The sequence below is a fragment of the Manis javanica genome, chromosome X (assembly GCF_040802235.1).
Source record: "Manis javanica isolate MJ-LG chromosome X, MJ_LKY, whole genome shotgun sequence".
NCBI classification, from domain to species: domain Eukaryota; kingdom Metazoa; phylum Chordata; class Mammalia; order Pholidota; family Manidae; genus Manis; species Manis javanica.
Window position 1 is genome coordinate 6,969,201 of NC_133174.1, and position 18,415 is coordinate 6,987,615.

The following is an 18,415-nucleotide window of genomic DNA, read 5'->3' on the forward strand; positions in this document are numbered from 1 at the left end:
AACATCAAAAAGACAAGAAACAACAAACGCTGGCAAGGATGCGGGGAAAGGGGAACACTCCTACACTGCTGGTGGGAATGTAAGCTAGTTCAACGATTGTGGAAAGCAATATGGAGGTTCCTCAAAAAACTAAAAATAGAAATACCATTTGATCCAGGAATTCCACTCCTAGGAATTTACCCAAAGAAGGCAAGATCTCAGATTCAAAAAGACATATGCACCCCTATGTTTATTGCAGCACTATTTACAATAGCCAAGATATGGAAGCAACCTAAGTGTCCATCACTAAATGAATGGATAAAGAAGATGTGGTACATATACGCAATGGAATACTATTCAGGTATAATAAGAAAACAAATCCTACCATTTGCAGCAACATGGATGGAGCTAGAGGGTATTATGCTCAGTGAAATAAGCCAGGCAGAGAAAGACAAGTGCCAAGTGATTTCACTCATTTGTGGAGTATAACGAAGCAAAACTGAAGGAACAAAATAGCAGCAGACTCACAGACTCCAAGAAGGGACTAGTGGTTACCAAAAGGGAGGGGTGGAGGAGGCTGGGTGGCAAGGGAGGGAGAAGGAGATTGAGGGGTATTATGATTGTCACACATGATGTGGGGGGGTCACAGGGAAGACAGGGTAGCACAGAGAAGACAAGTAGTGACCCTGGCATCTTACTGCACTGATAGACAGTGACTTCAGTGGAGTATGGAGGGGACTTGATAATATGGGTAAACGTAGTAACCACAATGTTTTTCATGTGAAACCTTCATAAGATTGTATATGAATGGTACCTTAATAATAAATAAATAAATAAGAAATCAGGTGCCAAGGACAAAGTGCTATGTCTCTTCCACTGGGGCCAGCTGCTCAATTCTATAAAGTCCAGGAACAGGGTGAGTCCTCAACAAATTAGGAAGAAGGAATGTTTTACCTTTGGTGCCTGCAAACTACCTTTCTGCACATGCCTGTTTAGACACTCGTGATGCATCTGGAAAGCCAGTGTGGTACTGGCTAACTGCTTTCATAAACACCCCTCAACTTCAGTGGCATAGTGTGGTAGAAGCTTCAATTGTCCCTGATTGTTTAGTCTCCTACTATGTAAGAAGACTGTCGTCCTCATCCTTTGACATATCACTTGCAATGCCTCTTTGGGGGCATGTAGTAGTCTGCTGTAGCTTCCATAACAAAATCCTACACACTGGATGGATAGCTTAAACAACAAAAATGTATATTCTCAGAGTTCTGGAGGCTGCAAATCCAAGATCAAGGTGCTGGCAGGTTTGGTTTCTTCTGAGGCCTCTCTCCTTGACTTTCAGGTGGCTACCTTCTCATTGTATCCTCACATGGTGTACTCCTGGTATTTCTTCCTCTTCTTATAAGGACCCCAGTCTTATTGGATCAGGGCTCCATCCATTGGGCCTCACTTATCCTTAATTACCTCTTTAGAGGCCCTGTTTCCAGATATTGTCACATTAGTGGTTAGAGCTTCAATCTGTGAATTTGGGGGGAAAGGGAGGACATAAATCAGTGTGTAATAGGGGGTAAGTAGAGATTCCAGCCCACCAACTGAGGCTTGCCATGTGACAGGCTTTAGCCAATGGAATGTGAGCAAACGTGATGGATACCACATCTGAGCAGAAGCTTTCAGAGCCTTGCATAGCAGTTTTGTTGTTGCATCATTCTGTCTTGTGCCCTGAAAACAGCATGTCCCAAAAAGGGGCTGATCCTTCAACCTGAATCCTGGAATAAAGAAAATAGGAGGAACATAGCTGCAACCAAAGAGCAGTTATCATGTAATATGAACTATAAATAAAACCATTGTCATAAGCTATTGAGATTTTTGGAGTTGTCAGCCATTGCATAACCTAACAAAACTGACTGATAACACATAACAACATAAATATTTATTTTTTTCCTCCATTGCAGTCTACTGTAGGTTGGATATCTCTCCTTTTTGTTTCTCTTTCCAAATAGTGACTCAGGAATATGACCTCCTTACATCACGGGGTTCTGTCATCTTGAAGTTTTCATTTTCAGCCACACAGATGGAAACAAAAGGAGGCCAATGATCTCTCAGGAGACTTTAGTAGACAAAACCTAGAAATGGAGGGTATCATTCTGTCTTCATTTCTTTGATGAGAATGTTTAATCTCATGGTCCAAACTTAAATGCAAGGAAGTCTTAGAAACGAAGTTTTCCAGATTGCCCAAGGAAAGGAAATATTGATGAGCATTTTGCCACCTTCTGCTTGAGCACCTATCCTTAATGTTTAATTCCTAAGAGAGGTCCTCTCCTCCAGCTGTTAATAACACCCCAAGAGTATTAGCTGACCATGACATAGAGTGTTGGAAAAACAGCTGCTTTAACAAACAGGGCTTTTAAAGATCAGAATGCCTCATGAGCCCCAAAGGAATCAAATGTTATTTCTCTACCTGATAGATGGGGATAGGACCTATATGCATCAATTCATAAGCCAAGCTGATCCAACTGTTGCAACAAGAATTTATTAAGCATTTAGCTGTGCCCATGTGAGACCCTGGGCAATATGCTATGGGAGGTTGAAAGTAACAAATTTTGCCTGTGATGCATTGAGAAGGTTGTATGGAAGAGGTGTCGTCTGAATTGGCCCCAAAGACTTTGTTCCACCACGCAAGGTAGCAAATGCATTCTAGTCCCAATGGCACTAGTTGGTCGTATGATCACCATCATACAGACACATGAGAGAGCGTAGTGTGTCACAGAAAGATGAGCAGAGAGCACCCAGATCATAGCATGCATTGAGCCAGGGGCAAGGGTGAGAAAGAGATAACGTGAAGAACTGAGGCACAGTGGGTTGAATGGTAGCCCCCCCAGAAGATGTGTCCACCTGGTAATTTATCTGTATCTCAAAGAGCCCTTTTCCAAATAAATTCAGGATTTCCAAATGAGGTTATCTTGTATTAGCCAAGTAGGCCCTAAATTCAGTAACATGTATCTTTATAAGGAGAGGAGAACACACACACGTAGAGAGAAGGCCATGTGAAGACAGAGGCAGAGATTGGAGTGATACAGCCATAAGCTGAGGGATGCCTGGAGTCACTGGAAACTGGGAAAGGGAAGGAAGATCCTCCCCTAGAGCCTTTGAAGGGAGCACAGCTCTGTAGACACCTTGGTTTTAGACTTCTGGCTTTCCAAATAGTGAGAGAATACATTTCTGTTGTTTTAAGCCATGAAGTTTGTAGTAATTTGTTATGTTACCCACAGAAAACTAACACATGAGGATGTGAAGAGTCTGTTGTGTGTCTTGCTGAGGAGTCTGGACATCGTCCTGGAAGCAGGGGATGGACAGAGGAGGCAATATCGATAATCCTTAAGACGGAACTGATATGGTGTGCTCCATACTTCAGAAAGGCAACCCGGGTGGCCCTGAAGGGTATCGGGCAATTACTGTCAGTCTCCTGTGCTTGGGGAGTGGGGCAATGATGAGCTGTGGATGAGCCCTGAGCTACAGTGCAGCCGAAGCTGGGACCTGTCTCTAGAGACGCTTGTTGTACCTTGGCCATGCGGTTCCGTAGCCTCTTCCCAACCAGTGAATGAGCCCAGCACCCTCTCAGGGGTCACGAAATGCAATGCCTTTATCCAGTACCCAGAAAAACCATTTCATAACGAGAGAGACGGGAATGGAAACTTTTCAGTGGTTCCCTTCTGAAAAAGGCAGAAATTTTGTAATCATCTAGCTATATATCGCCTCTGCTGGAATATTGACTTTAGCAATATTCTGAGTTCTGTGCATACGTGGGAGTGTCTCATTGGTGACCCCCCCAAATTCTACTGAGGATAGTTTCATTATTTCTTACTACATAACAAACCATTCCAAAAAGTAGTGGCTTTAAATAACAGTCCTTTCATTCGCTCTCATATTCTATGGGTTGACCAGTCTTGGCTGCGCTGCTCTTCTCTGGGTTGGGCGTCTTAGAGCGCATAGCCCACATGAAACACCCACAGTGTTGGGAAGGAAAGAACTCCCCTCGGTGTCGCAGGGAAGTCAGATATAGTGAGATGAGAGACCCAAGTCAAGGAAGCAAAGTAAGTTTTAGTACATTCTGCGTAGAGTAGCAGAGCGGGCCTGCCTAAGATAAGACAGGCAGGCCTGGATGCTTATTCTGAGGCTTCTTTTATGTGGTTTTGGCAGGGCAGAGAGGTCCTTGATTGACAGCTGTCAGCTCTCTAGGCTTGTTCTGATTGGTGAAATGGGGACAGGGGCTGTGCTGTGCCTGTGCTTCTGATGTTTCTTTTTTCTTCTTCTTCTTATAAATGTTTCTTGTTTCAAGCCACTGGCCTTCGGAATGTTTTTTTATGCAGCAGTATTGTGACAATGGGTAATTGTATTCCCTACATTTTTTAGAAATAGGGGTGATGAAGGCTTATCAGCAGAAACCAAATGGACTGTTTTTATGCTAAATAGAAGTCTCACACAAGGAAATCTGATTGGCCTGGCTCAGTCAGGCATCCACCCTTGAGCCAATCAACCTTGGCCATATTAGTAAAAAATACGGCTGCTGGAGCCCATTCCTCTGGGTGAGGAGAGATCTCAGGGAAGTGACCATGTGGTTCAAGTACAATTTGCCCATAATTACTACAGTGCTATGTTGCATTATTTAAGTAAGTCTTCTCTGTGTGGATTTACCATCAAATGGATATACAGGTTAGATTGATATGTCTTTGTTTTCCATTCATAAAGACTACTTTTCTTTTTTTACTTACTTTTGGCGCCCCCCCCTCTCAATTTCATTGTTTAAAAAAATGTTCAAACATACCAAAAAGTTGAAATGATTGCACAGCAAACACCCCCATAACCACCAGCTCAGTCCAATCCTACGCTAGCCGACATTTGCTGTATTTGTTTTTTCACATAATTTTCTGTCTAATAACCTGTCCTTATTTTTTGACGAATTTAAAAGTAAGGTGCAGCTATCAGTACACTTTACTCTTAAACCCTTTAGCTTGCATAGAATTAACTATAGTTCAATGTTTGTTCTTTTTTTTTAAGGTTTACATACAATGAAATGCACAAACCAGAATTGTGCCATTCCATGAGTTTTGACAAATGCACACAGCTGTGTGATGCAAACCCTTATCAAGATACAGAAAATCTCCATCACCCCAGACTTCCCACAAGCCCTTTCCTAATAAGTTCTCACCCCCATTGGCAAGCACTGTTCTGATTTTTTCCATCACAGATGACTATTGCTTTTCTGGAATTACCTATAAATGGGATCACATAGAAGGCCCTCTTGCATTAAGGGTTCTTCCATTCTGCATGAGGTACTTGAGATTCATTCATGTTGCTGCATGTATTTCTTTCTATTGGTGAGTGGCTTTCCAGTGTATGAAAATATTACTTTGTTTATCCATTCCCTTAGTACACAAGAGTGCTTTCGCATTTGGTGCTCTTATGAATAAATCTGCTATGAACATTCGTGTATGTCTTTTTTGTAGACCTAAGTCTCCCTTTTCTTGAGTAAACACCTAGGAACAAAATACCTGGGTCACAGGGTAGGTTTATTTAGTTTTGTAGGAACTTTTTAACAGTCTCATCAGGTAACATCTGATGAGAGTTTTGGCCACTGTTTCATGTTATCCGTCTTTAATTTTTTAACCCCTCAGGTGTGCAAGTTCAATGAATTTTGAAAAGGGAATACACCTGTATAATCATGATTGAATATGTCCATCATTCTAGAAATTCCGTCGTGCCCTTTGCCATGAACTCTCTACTTCCAGCCAGAAGCAGCCGCTATTCTGATTTCTGTCAGCATAGCTTGTCCCTGTTTGGAACTTCAAACTTCAAATAAATAGAATCTAAGATATGTAGTCTTTTATGCTGGGTTTATTTTGCTCAAAATCATTTTTGAGACATATTCATCTTGCTGACTACACCAATAGTTTGTTCCTTTTATTGCTGAGCAGTATTCCTTGGTATACATGTACATGATTTGGTTATCAGCTCACCTGTTGACAGATATACCTAAATCTTGGCTGTTATGAATAAAGCTATTGCAGATTTTCTCATACAGGCCTTTTTGTGGAGATAATGTTTTTATTGCTCTTGGGTAAAAATCTGGGAGTGGACTCACTGGTCACAGGTGGGCATATGTTTACCTTTTTAGGAAACTGCCAGTTTTCCAAGTGACAGACCATTTTACACTCACACCAGCAGCATTTGAGACTTCTGGTGTTCCAGATCCTTGTCAACACTTGAGCTTGTCTCATTTTTTAAATTTAAGCAATGGGACCTATGATTTTTAGTTTGTATTTCTTAGATGGTTAGTAATGCTGAGCATCTTATCATGTGTATTCCTGCCGTTCCTATATTTTCTTCTGTGAAGTGTCTGTCCGGGCCTTTTGCCTATTTTTAATATTGCATTAAAAAATTATTATTATTGTGTCAAAGGAAGTCATTTAGTCTGGATACCTGTCCTTTGTCACAAATAGGTGCTGCAATATTTCCTTCTAGCCATGGCTTTGCCTTTTAATTTTATCGACAGTGTCTTTTGAAAAGCAGATGCTGTCAGCTTTGATTAAGTTGTTTTTCCAGTTTCTTTTATGGCTAATGCTTTGTGTCCAGTGTACGGCATCTTGATATACAATCACGTTTGCTTATTTTCGGTTGCTTTCTGTTTTTCATTGTTGCTTTTTTCTTTTTATGAACTTCCTTTAAAATTAATAACCGTAATGATATGGCTCCAAAGTCAAGCCTGGAAAATGATCGAGAGGATTAAAATAAGCGGGTGATGTAGGGTTGGGTGGTCGCTAACTCAGCGTGACATCAGGATGACTTTCTAGCTGGCAGCCCCAGACTGGCACTTAATTTCCAACTTAATTCCGCTTTCACCTGGCTGCTGTGTATAGGCTTCTTGGTTTTGGGGTGAGTGCCAGTGGCTGGGCCTCTGTGGGGGAGGGGCCTGCTGGGTTTGGAGGTCTGGTCTGTGGTGTAGAGGGGCCAGGTTTCTGAGCACCGCTTCTGATGTTTCTTATCTGGGGAGACCCTGGACATCTCCTGAGTCACTCTTGGACCCTGTGGCTTCATCTGTTTAACTTTCTGAGTAATTTCTGGCTTTCTGGCTCTATTTGATCAACTCCTTAAGTCATCTTTGGGGGGCCCTTTCTCCTTTTCATCCTGCTCATTTCTGTCTTTCTGCCTAACAAAAAAGCAGGTACTGTTTTCATGTTTGAACAAAGGAAGGTCTTCAAGAGGACTAAAGAATAAAACAAGACACATTCAAAACTGCCTTGTGGGACTATATCAAGCTAAAAAGCTTCTGTACAGCAAAGGACACCATCAGTAGAACAAAAAGGTATCCTACAGTATGGGAGAACATATTCATAAATGACAGATCCGATAAAGGATTGACATCCAAAATATATGAAGAGCTCACAAGCCTCAACAAACAAAAAGCAAATAATCCAATTAAAAATGGGCAGAGGAGCTGAATAGACAGTTCTCTAAAGAAGAAATCCAGATGGCCAACAGACACATGAAAAGATGCTCCACATTGCTAATCATCAGAGAAATGCAAATTAAAACCACAATGAGATATCACCTCACACCAGTAATGATGGCTGCCATCCAAAAGACAAACAACAACAAATGTTGGCGAGGTTGTGGAGAAAGGGGAACCCTCCTACACTGCTGGTGGGAGTGTAAACTAGTTCAACCATTGTTGAAAGCAGTATGGAGGTTCCTAAGAATGCTCAAAATAGAAATACCATTTGACCCAGGAATTCCACTTCTAGGAATTTACCCTAAGAATGCAGCACTCCAGTTTGAAAAAGACAGATGCACCCCTATGTTTATCGCTGCACTGTTTACAATAGCCAAGATATGGAAGCAACCTAAATGTCCATCAGTAGATGAATGGATAAAGAACATGTGGTACATATACACAATGGAATATTATGCAGCCATAAGAAAAAAACAGACCCTACCATTCACAACAACAATATTTCACTGAGGGTATTATGCTCAGTGAAATAAGCCAAGTGGAGAAGGAGAAGTACCAAATGATTTCACTCATATGTGGAGTATAAGAACAAAGGAAAACTGAAGGAACAAAACAGCAGCAGAATCACAGAACCCAAGAATAGACTAACAGTTACCAAAGGGAAAGGGACTGGGGAGGATGGGAGGGAAGGGAGGGATAAGGGTGGGAAAAAAGAAAGAGGGCATTACGATTAGCATGTATAGGGCACGGGGCGCACGGGGAGGGCTGTGCAACACAGAGAAGACAAGTAGTGATTTTTACAGCATCTTACTACGCAGATGGACAGTGACTGTGAAGGGGTATGTGGGGGGTCTTGGTGGAGGGGGGAACATAGTAAACATAATGTTCTTTCTGTAATTGTAGATTAATGATACCAAAATAAAAAAAAATAGAGAACAATAAAATTACAAATGCCAAAAAAGAAAAAAAAACTGCCTTGAAGCATGTTCCTGGGTGCCTTCCCCTAGCTGACTCTTTTTCCATATCCTCCTCTACCCGGAACTCACATCTTTGGCAGGACTTGCCCCTGATTCCATTGGGAGGCCTGCTCAAATTCCATCTCACTCACCAGAGTTCCGTTTCTATGAACCACCCTTGCTAAAATAATATCTCCATCATTCTAAGTTTCTTCATGACACAGACATTGTGTTGTTCGTTTCTTGTTTATAATTCATCTCTCTCCATTGAAAGCAGGGGCATTGCTTTCTCCCTTCACCCTACAGTGCCCAGCACACAGCAGTTAGTTGCTCAATAAATACCTGTGTATAATTCATAAGACCAACTCCTAAAATGGCAGCTGAATGCAGTGCACAGGAGCCAATGGCTCAGATGCTCCAAATTCAGGTACACGTTTCTGCAGAAGGGAAAGATAGACCCTGCTGATGTAAGTCCCAGCCCTAGCTTAGAACCTGGAGACATCTGCCCCAATTCTGGGAAAGGCTGCCAGTTCCAAATTGGCCGCATTTTTTATGGATCATAAAAAAGAATTGTTTCTTGTTCTTGGAAGATGGCTCATCATTAGTATTTCTCATTTCGTACTAACCATATTCTTGCAGTGTTCTTTGTGGAGATGGGTTTCCTCCCTTTCACAGTACCTCCTCTCTCCCCCGACTGGTTGTCCTCCTTTTTTGTATTTAAACTATGAGCTATCGCAACAGCCTCAAATGATTCATTGGAAATGCCTTTCGTTTGGATCACTGAAAGCTTTCCAGATGTGTGGAGTTGCAGTATGCCAGGAAAAAGTAAGCAGAAAATCAAACATATTATTTTATTGCTGCAAAATGACTTTCAATTCTTCCTTTACCCAAATCAGTACCCAGAAATTCTGAAAGATCAAAAACTTCATTGTTTCTCACTGCTGCCACTGTCAGTTCTATTTCAGGAGGCAATTGTACCCACCCACTCTCAACTAAGGAGAATAATTGTATGCATTTGTAAGATTGAAACCGAGTTTCCAAAATATTCCTGACATTACTGAGGTTAGCTTTGTTTCTTTAGGGACAATCAATATTTTGCTGGAATAAATATAGCATCAAATTGCATTATTTCAGAGGCAGGGCTTCTAATTATGATTCAGTTGATAAATCTAGTGCTAAGCATGCAGTAACCTTGCCCCTTCATTTATGTTTGCCTCTGTGCAAATTTTCTTTTTAAATTAAACTCTTCAGAAAAGAGCTTAAGGTGTAGAATTTTTATTTCGGTTGAGTAGTCCTGGCTCATTCATGGTATATGCCCAGCTCTCCTGGGCCATTACTAGTCATACTTAAAGGGTAGATGAGATTATCAAGAAGGTTTTATAATGCCAGGCAATTGGTCTACTACCTGATCATCTCAATTTCAAAGAATTTTAGCAAGTGATGTCTTAGTGAATTGTGCTGGCTAGATGCGAGGATCTCTGTATGCCTACTGGGTCACTACATTGAGTACTAAGACTTGAAGTTGTTGAGATTTTGTCTGTTTGCTTGCCTTACTGGGGTCTTCCTAACTTTAAAGTAGGAAGGTACATTTGAGTCCTCACATAAGCGTGGTTCTGCCAACCTGCATGGCAGTCGGTCTACAGAGAAACAGAGTTTAGGGCTAGAAGGAACATCTTGATTCCCAATTGCTCCAAGCTTAACACCAATACGGAGTTATTGAGAATTGGAGAGCATCTCTCTGGCTTCCTGGAACAGTGGTTTCTAGACTATAGCCACTCCCAGGAAACTCTCTGTGGTAAGGGTGGTTTACTTAACTCATGAGAGAGACTGGCCTTCATTATAAATACAAAGAGGACATTTGGGGAAACATTTTCTGTTCCTACATGAAGAAATAATGTGTTCTTGCCAAACACAATTGGGTAGTATTTAGTATTTTGAGAAGATAAGTCCATGAAGGAAGCCTTTGGCTTTTCTAAAATGAATTCTTGTCTAATTACTTACCGGTTCCTGTGAGATTAGAAACTCTTTGAAGTTATAAACAATGACTATCTCTCCCACTGCTGTATCCCCAACCTAGGACAGGGTCTGATACATAGCAGAGTATCAATAAATATTTATAGACTGAATGATGAAGGGATGGATGATATCCTTGAAACTAATACAGTTTACTACCCAAGATCATTTCTGTTAATTTTTAAATCAAGGTAGAGGAACCTGTACCATATTATATGAATAAAACACAGGCAAGACAAATTAAATGCAATTGTTTTTTTTTTCTTGTGAATGTCAAAGGTCAAGTTCATTCATATATCCCAGTTTATCCATAGACTTATGCCTTTTGTGACACTGGATTTCTGGTAGTACAATGAACCTTAGGTGAATTTTTTACAGTACCTGTTGGGAGGTTTTAAGAGATGATTATTATGTGAAATGCCGTATGTTTACCTGTAGGCCACTGTGGTCTTTGCTCATAACGGCATTCTTCACTGCCCTAGCACGTAGTGAAATACAGAGGCATTCTGCCCTTCCTCCCCCAGTTAGCCATATCCTACTTCATATCTATAGGTAATTCTGACACATCACTCCTTCTTGGGAAGTAAAAACAGCTCCCATACCTGAAGGCTCTCTCCAAAATGAGAAGCATGTACAGTATTTAATTTGTTTAAGAGATACTTCAGCCTCAAGAATTTAAAAGCTTAAATAGAGCAGCCTCTTTGTTAGCCCAGTGTTCAAAGTTTGAAGAAATCCAGTTGGCTTCAAGCAAGCTTTCCTAGATTTATCCCCTAGTTTAAAAGATTTAGGCAAGGGAGATGAAGGCATAGAAGTTATTTTTAGCACTATTGAAATAGTGGAGGGACACCTTTATTGCTCTGCAAATTGAGAAGGCTTTTCTGCTATGCTGAAAACACTGGGTATTCCTCCTTCCTAAGGCAATGCTGGCTTCTAAGCCAGTATATGTGAGACTAAGAGGAGTCTTGTTAATAATCATCCATCTTCAATCATCAGTTGTGACTAGGGGCTTCTGGAAGGACATGTGCAGTGGAGAAGTGAAGAAAACACATTACCCAGATGCATAGGAATGCTAAAGCTTTAAAGATGAACAGAGGTGAAACAGGATTCCAGATTAGGTTCTGGTTCTGATGCATATAAAATAACAAGGTAAAGGCCTCTACCGATGCCTCCCAGTGTAAACCCATCTTTGAAGGAGTTGTACTTCATGAAAATTTATGCTAGATTTTGCAATTTAATAGTAACTTTGCTTCACACTCTTACCCTATGGAGTTGTCTGGGCAGATTATGCTGATTATTATTCTAATTGTAAGATGCATTTTAAAATTCACCATTACTTAAAAGTATTTAATTTAAAAAGTATTAAATAAAAATTAAGACACAGAGGAAGCACAGGTAGAATTCTGGCTATAGTAGAATTAAGGGAGAAGCAGTAACCTTTCAAGCTCATGAAATCACTGGAAATGAGAAAGTGGAAGTTTTCCCAACATAGTGGTATTTACTATCCATTTAGGACCAGATTTTGTGTCTGACAAAGGGGTATTAAGGATCAGGTTGTCTTCCATAATACTGGTCTGTTATTTTTAGAATAAGTAAAAAGAAAGCACATGGAATCAATTTGTTTTTAATTGGGGTAAAATACACATAAAATTCACCATCTGAACCATTTTAAATATACAATTTGGGGGCATTTAGTACCTTCACAATAATCTGCAACCATCAGAACTAGCTAGTTCCAGAACATTTTCATTACACCAAAGGAAATCCCATACCCATTAAATAATCATTTCCTATTCCCCTCCCCTCCCAGCCCCTACAACCAAGAACCAGACTTAGGCAACCAGTAAAATATGCTTCCTCTCTCTTTGGATTTCCCAATTCTGAATATTTCATATAAATGGGATCAATTTTTTAACAGGAAAATCCGAATCAGCAATGGCTATCATTTGATATGGAGGTAAAAAAAAGCAAATGGTTCGATTTTGCAATCTGGGACCCTTCATTCTGCCAGCTGGCTACATCAGAAGTGAAGGACAAGCTGGAGAATTGTGATAATTGGGGAGAAACCAATGCTAAAACATGAAGGTACTGTGGACAAAAAGTCTGGAATTTTGAGTGAATTCCTATGTCCCTCAAATCAGAAATGGTCAGAATTCCATAGTAGAATCTCAAATCATTACAGTGACCTACGTCTGGTACCTGGAATCACCCATAGTAAGCTGTGAGAATTCCACTTTTTCCAACTCTACCCTTCCTTCCTTCCTTTTCTTATTTCAAAAAGCTTTATTGAGCACATAGTATGGTCAATACTGTAGAAACAGTGGTGTGGAAAGCAGGCATTATCTCTGCCCTCAGAGTCTACAGTCATGTGGAAACAGGCAGTAAAATAAGTAGCTACACCGTGCTGTAAGTGGCGAAGAGAACACCATATTATGAGTGAGGATAATTGAAGTGGGAAGCGCCTTTAGGCTGGATGTTCAGGAGTGGCCTGTCCGAGGATGTCATGTGCAAGCTAGGAGCTGAAGGATGCAAAGGAGGCAGCTGTGACAAGAGTGGCCTATGAGATTTCCAGGTAGAAAAAACACCATATGCATGTCACTGTGGCAAGAAGGAGCCTAGTACATTCTACCAAGAAAAGACCAGAAACCTAGTGAGGGAGATGAGAGTGGAGAAGTAGCCAAGGACCCAATCATGCAACACTTGATAGTCTATAGTATGGAATTTATTGTGAAAGCAATAGCCAGTCAACGGGCAGTGCTAGATAGGAGACTGAGTTGATCCAAGTTTTTCTTTTTCTTTTTTACTTGCTGCTGTGAGGAGATAGGATTAAGGGGGCAGGAGTAGATTCAAGGAGGCCAGTTAGAGAAGTAAAGGTCCAGGTGCAAGAAAGTGGTGGTCTGGACAAGACGGAGATAACACTTATGCATACATTGCGTAATCTATGGAATCCTATGACTGTACTAGGCAAAATGGAGTGAGCCTGTGTGTTCATATGATTGGGATATATTTTTCTATGTAACATCCCTCTAGGGGACTTGGAAAGAGAATACAAAGTAGGAGTAGAGTTTATTCATCTGCTTCAGTAGCAGATGAATAAATGTTTATTGAATACGTCTCTGGGCCAAGTAGATAGCACCGTGTCCCTTCAGAGCTTTGAAGGCACTGCTCCCATGCATATCTGCTAGGTCCCAGTGCTGCTGTTGAGAAGACCAGAACTGTTCTGGTTCTTGATGCCTTGCTTTGACCTGTTTTTTTCTCTCCAGAAGCTGGAAGGATCTTCTCTGTTCTGTTCTTTCCGGATGATGGGCTTTAGTTACGGTCTCTGGTCATCCGTTTTGCTGGACACTCACTGGGCCACTTCAGTCTCAACATTCATGTTCTTTAGTACCTGAAATTTTTCACACAATTTTCACCACTGATTTCCTGTCTCCCATTTTCTTTTTACTTTCTGGATATCTTATTACATTCAGGTATTGCACTACCAGACTGGTCCTTTGCCTTCATCTTTTTTTCTTCTACTTTTGGAACATTCACTCAATTTTATCTTCCAACCACTTCAGTGAGCTTTTTATTTTTAATTTCTATGAACCCCCCTTTTAGAGTTAATCTCTGAGTGTTCCTTTTGTACAGGATCTAGAAAACTGGAAATTGAATTGCTTCTCAAACATGCTTTTAACCAACACCCCCTCCCCCCTTTCAATAACTTCACCTTCTCCCCAACTCCCTAAGGTACTCGATGCTGCCAGGGTCAGGATACTGAGCCTTTGGAGTCATCTATGGCAGGGATCAGCAAACTTACGCTCTCAACTGCCAGATAGTACTTTAGGCTTTGTGACTCATACAACTTCTTGACTATCAAATCTCAACTGCTAAACTCTGCTACCAAATCATAAAAGCAACCATTACAATACTTGAATGAATGGGCATGGCTGTGTTCCAGTCAAACTTCATTTTCTGACTCTTGGCTTATGATAGAAATTGGGCTGCATTGTGGCTTTCCCCACTGCTGGTTTTCGGATTCAGCTCCTTTTGGTCTGCTTAGCAACTTCTTATCCATCTGCTTTCCAGCTTCCAAAACTTGGTTGTTGTTGTTGTTTGTCCCCTCTCTAATTCTTGTTATTTTGAGATGATATGTTTTTAATGCTTTTACAGTCGTTTTATTGGTGTTTTGCAAGTGAAAGTAAATAAATATCTTGTTTCTGGACAGTGACTGTGAAGGGGTATGTGGGGGGGACTTGGTGAAGGGGGGAGCCTAGTAAACATAATGTTCTTCATGTAATCGTAGATTAATGATACCAAAAGAAAAATAAATAAATGAATAAATTAATTAATTAATATCTTGTTTCTTCCATCATCTTTACCTGGACCCCACAGTTAAGCATTAAGGGTAGAGTGATGGTTTTCCGCCCGCTCCCCGACCCCTGAGCGCCGCTCTGGCTGCACAGCACCCTCCAAGCTCCAAGATCCTAGTAAGCTAAGGCATATTCAGCCAGTGCTGGCTTCTCCTTGGGAGAGCCATTTTTCTGACCTACTGATTTGCAAGTTAGCCTCACACATTGACTGCATTGTCTAAAATCTATGTTCTATTAATTTTACATGGAATTACAAATGCTGAGATCCCAGCAACAGCTGGAAATAGATTTCTTGATAATGGCTGAAATGAGAGTAAAACTTGTGTCACAAGAAAGGAAAATGATTCACAGACCCTGCAAAAGGGTGAAACAAGTAAAATCATTTAAATGGCCTACAGTGTCTGGGTCAAATTACAGATATAAGTAATGGAAACACCTCACACTACACTTTTTTTTTTTTGCTGCCAACTGTGTTAGTCTCTTTTTATTCTTTTGACAATTTCTTCCAGAATTAACTACTTCCAATTGTAGGTGATGAAATGTACAAGAAATCCACGTCAAGTGCTGGCACTGCTATGAGCATGGTCTTTCCCTTTACTTCACTCAGAATTAAGACTTTTGATTCTTGGTTTTCATCTTCCAGTCCTAGAAGTAGTTTTCACTGTAGAAGTCATCTGAAGGCACTGTTACACTTTCTAGTAGTGGTCTACAGCCAGGCTCCCGCTTCTCCGGGAACACTACACAGGGTGGATTTAAATATGTGTTAAACTAAGACGCATTCTCTCAAATGAGTTTAAATGCATTTTATTTTTAGACAACCTACATGACATATTTTTTCTTTAAAACAATGCCTCTGCTCCAAATCAATCAACATCAAAATAAATGAAGAGCCCAACATGATATCAGTCCCAATTGTCTAAGTCCTGTGTTGTGTGGATGAAAAGCAGCAGCCAGTTACAACAACAGGAAACAGATCCAAATAGTTAAATTTGTAAACATTTTTCCATTTGTAAACCATCCTTAAAGAAAATCCTATATGGGGTCACACCATCCTCACGGTAGTTCAGCAGAGCACCCATGCCATCTGGATTCATGTTTTCTCCCATAAAGAACTGGTAGTTTTTTGAAATTAGCAAGGATGTGCTTGATTTGTTCTGCAGTCCCTGTCATAAAAGGTCCTACTCTTCCTGGTCTCTTCTTCAAGTTTGCCTTTGAGTTCCTATACTCTTTGATGTGCTTCTTGTACGCTTCTTTTGTGAACATGCTTTCCTGCACATGAGCACATGATTGTTCAAGACAGTATCAATTCCAGTGATTTCTGTGCTTTGGGTACCTTCATTCTGGGGGTCTTCAGTGGAGGCATTTCTACCAGTGAGCAAGTCATCGATGTTACCCTCTGCCCTACTGACCATCTTCTCCTACACCTCCAGGCGCAGCCCATCAGTGATATCCCGGATATCTGAATATGTTACTCAGTCCTGCAGGTGATGCAGATGCTCAAGTTTAGAACACTACACCCTATGTAAAAATGCAGGTGTCCCTGGGTGTGTGGGGGGGAGCATTGGATTTGCTTCTCAGCCCCCTTTCCTGAACAATAGTATATCGACACCAGGATGTGACACAGAGCAAAAAGACTCTTTTGACTCAGGAGAGGAAGAGAGGAAACTGTCAAGTATAATTTTGATTTTTAGAATATAAGATTTTTTAAATGTAAGAATATGAGAATTATGTCATATCTAGTTAATAACAGCTTACAGTTAAGGCACTGTTTTAAGCACTTTCCATATACTGTCTTGCTTTATCCTCATAGCAACCCTATGAAGGAAGTATTATCATTTTCATATTTTTACCAAAAAGGAAGGTGAGGCACAAGGCCGTTAAGTTACTTGTTCAATAAGGAAATAAGTAATGGAGCTGGGAGTCCATCTCCAGTGTCCAAGGTCATGGTTACAATGCTTCAGCATTTAATTTTGCAAATGGATGATGTCTTTATGAAAAGAATCAAATTATAATAAAGTAAATAAAATAGCAAAAATAAAAATCTCCAAGCACAACACAACTCTATAATCTTTTATCTTAATTTCAAAATGCCTAAAGCTTGAAAAACAGAGAGTTTGGGGAGTTTGGCCCCAAAACTCATTTGCCTGTAAGGTGTGAACTGAACAAATGTGAGGTCGTGCGTAATCTCTTTATCCTCCATAGTATAAATGTGCGCCTTTTTTGTGGCACAGTTACCGGTTGTTACGTACGACTCCTTGCCATGTCAGACTCTGCCGAGGCTCCTCCATAACATATAGCTGTGGAAATCCAAAGTACCATGTACCAAATATTTCCAGCTCTCTCCTCTCTGGGCACATTGTAGGATTGCAGGTCACTTTCTCTTTGAAGTTACATATGACCATGTGACTTGATTTGGTCAATGTAACGTGAGCGATGTGATATATGTCACTTCCGAGCAGAAGTTTCAGGAGGCAGTTTGCAGTTAGATTCAGCTCTCTTTCCCTTTGGAACTCTGACCAGCAATGCTTCTGACAGGGTTTGCTCTGACAGCCTGGGACCTGGAAGGGACGCAGAGCAGAGCTCTGCCAACTTGTATTTTGGAGATACGTGTTACTGGAGCATAATCTAGTCTACCTGAGAGATATAATGGAATAAGTCCACCTTACCTTTCTAAAATCTGAACGATTCTGAATTTTAAAACAGACCCAGCATCAAGGGTTTCAGGTAAGAGATGATTGTAGACCTTTATCTGAATATTTGAAATCAGGATTTTTCCCTAAGAAAATTTGAACTGTGTCATTGCTCTGAGTACAGCCATTTCCTGAAAAGAGTACTTTAGCACTGGGACGATGCCCTCTGGACTGAGCTCTTGGAAGGGAGGGAGTCTCATTTATCTGGTAGCCGCAATGCCTGATATGGAGTGAATGCCTGGCAAATAGGTACTGAAAAAATTGGTGGCAAAAAGAGTTAGTAACTGGAGCTTGAGGCCCCAGGAAAAAGAACAAAAAGGGAAGATATAAGAGCTGAAAGCAAAAACTCATCTATTCCATCTACTGCACAACTTTGCCTTGTTCAAATAATGCACTGGAGGCAGAGCAAATCCCTTTTGAAAGCACAATATAGTAACCGTAAGTAAATGTTCATGTGTGGATGTCAAGATTACCTGAGGTAGTTCCCAGAATAAGTAAGGCTCTTAGCACAGAACTGGTTTGTAGTTAACCTATAGTAATTTTAGCTGTTATTGTTATTAACTTAAAAAACAAGTAGCAGTCCTCATGAAACTCTGTATAAGAGAGGGGAAACTGGCTAACATGGTACTCACACTGTGCTGCAGTGTGTTCCATGGATTCTGAGGCACCTCTTAGAACCCCCACAGTGGGACATCTCAGAGCCCTGGGGAGGGCAAGGGGCAACTGCATGGATAGGGCCGGAGCCATCAGTGTCCACTCCAGCTCCAACAGTTCTGTTTCACAGCCACCATGAGTTAGCTTCCGCATGGATTTTGTTTGAAGAAAGGGTCCTGTGGAATAAAACAACCTTGAAAGCCATTAGAGTGATATATTTTAGAGAGACCTTTGGCAGCAAGTGTTGAAAGGCAAAACTTTCTGATAAAG

The 18,415-nt window shown here is 40.8% G+C and overlaps 1 protein-coding gene and 1 pseudogene across 1 annotated transcript in view; one reads left to right on the forward strand and one right to left on the reverse strand.

Annotated features, from left to right (window-relative positions):
- Nucleotides 1-18,415, forward strand: part of FRMPD4 (FERM and PDZ domain containing 4) — a 751,103-nt gene that overhangs the window by 49,389 nt on the left and 683,299 nt on the right. The window lies entirely within an intron of this gene.
- Nucleotides 15,782-16,237, reverse strand: LOC108384250 (translationally-controlled tumor protein-like; annotated as a pseudogene).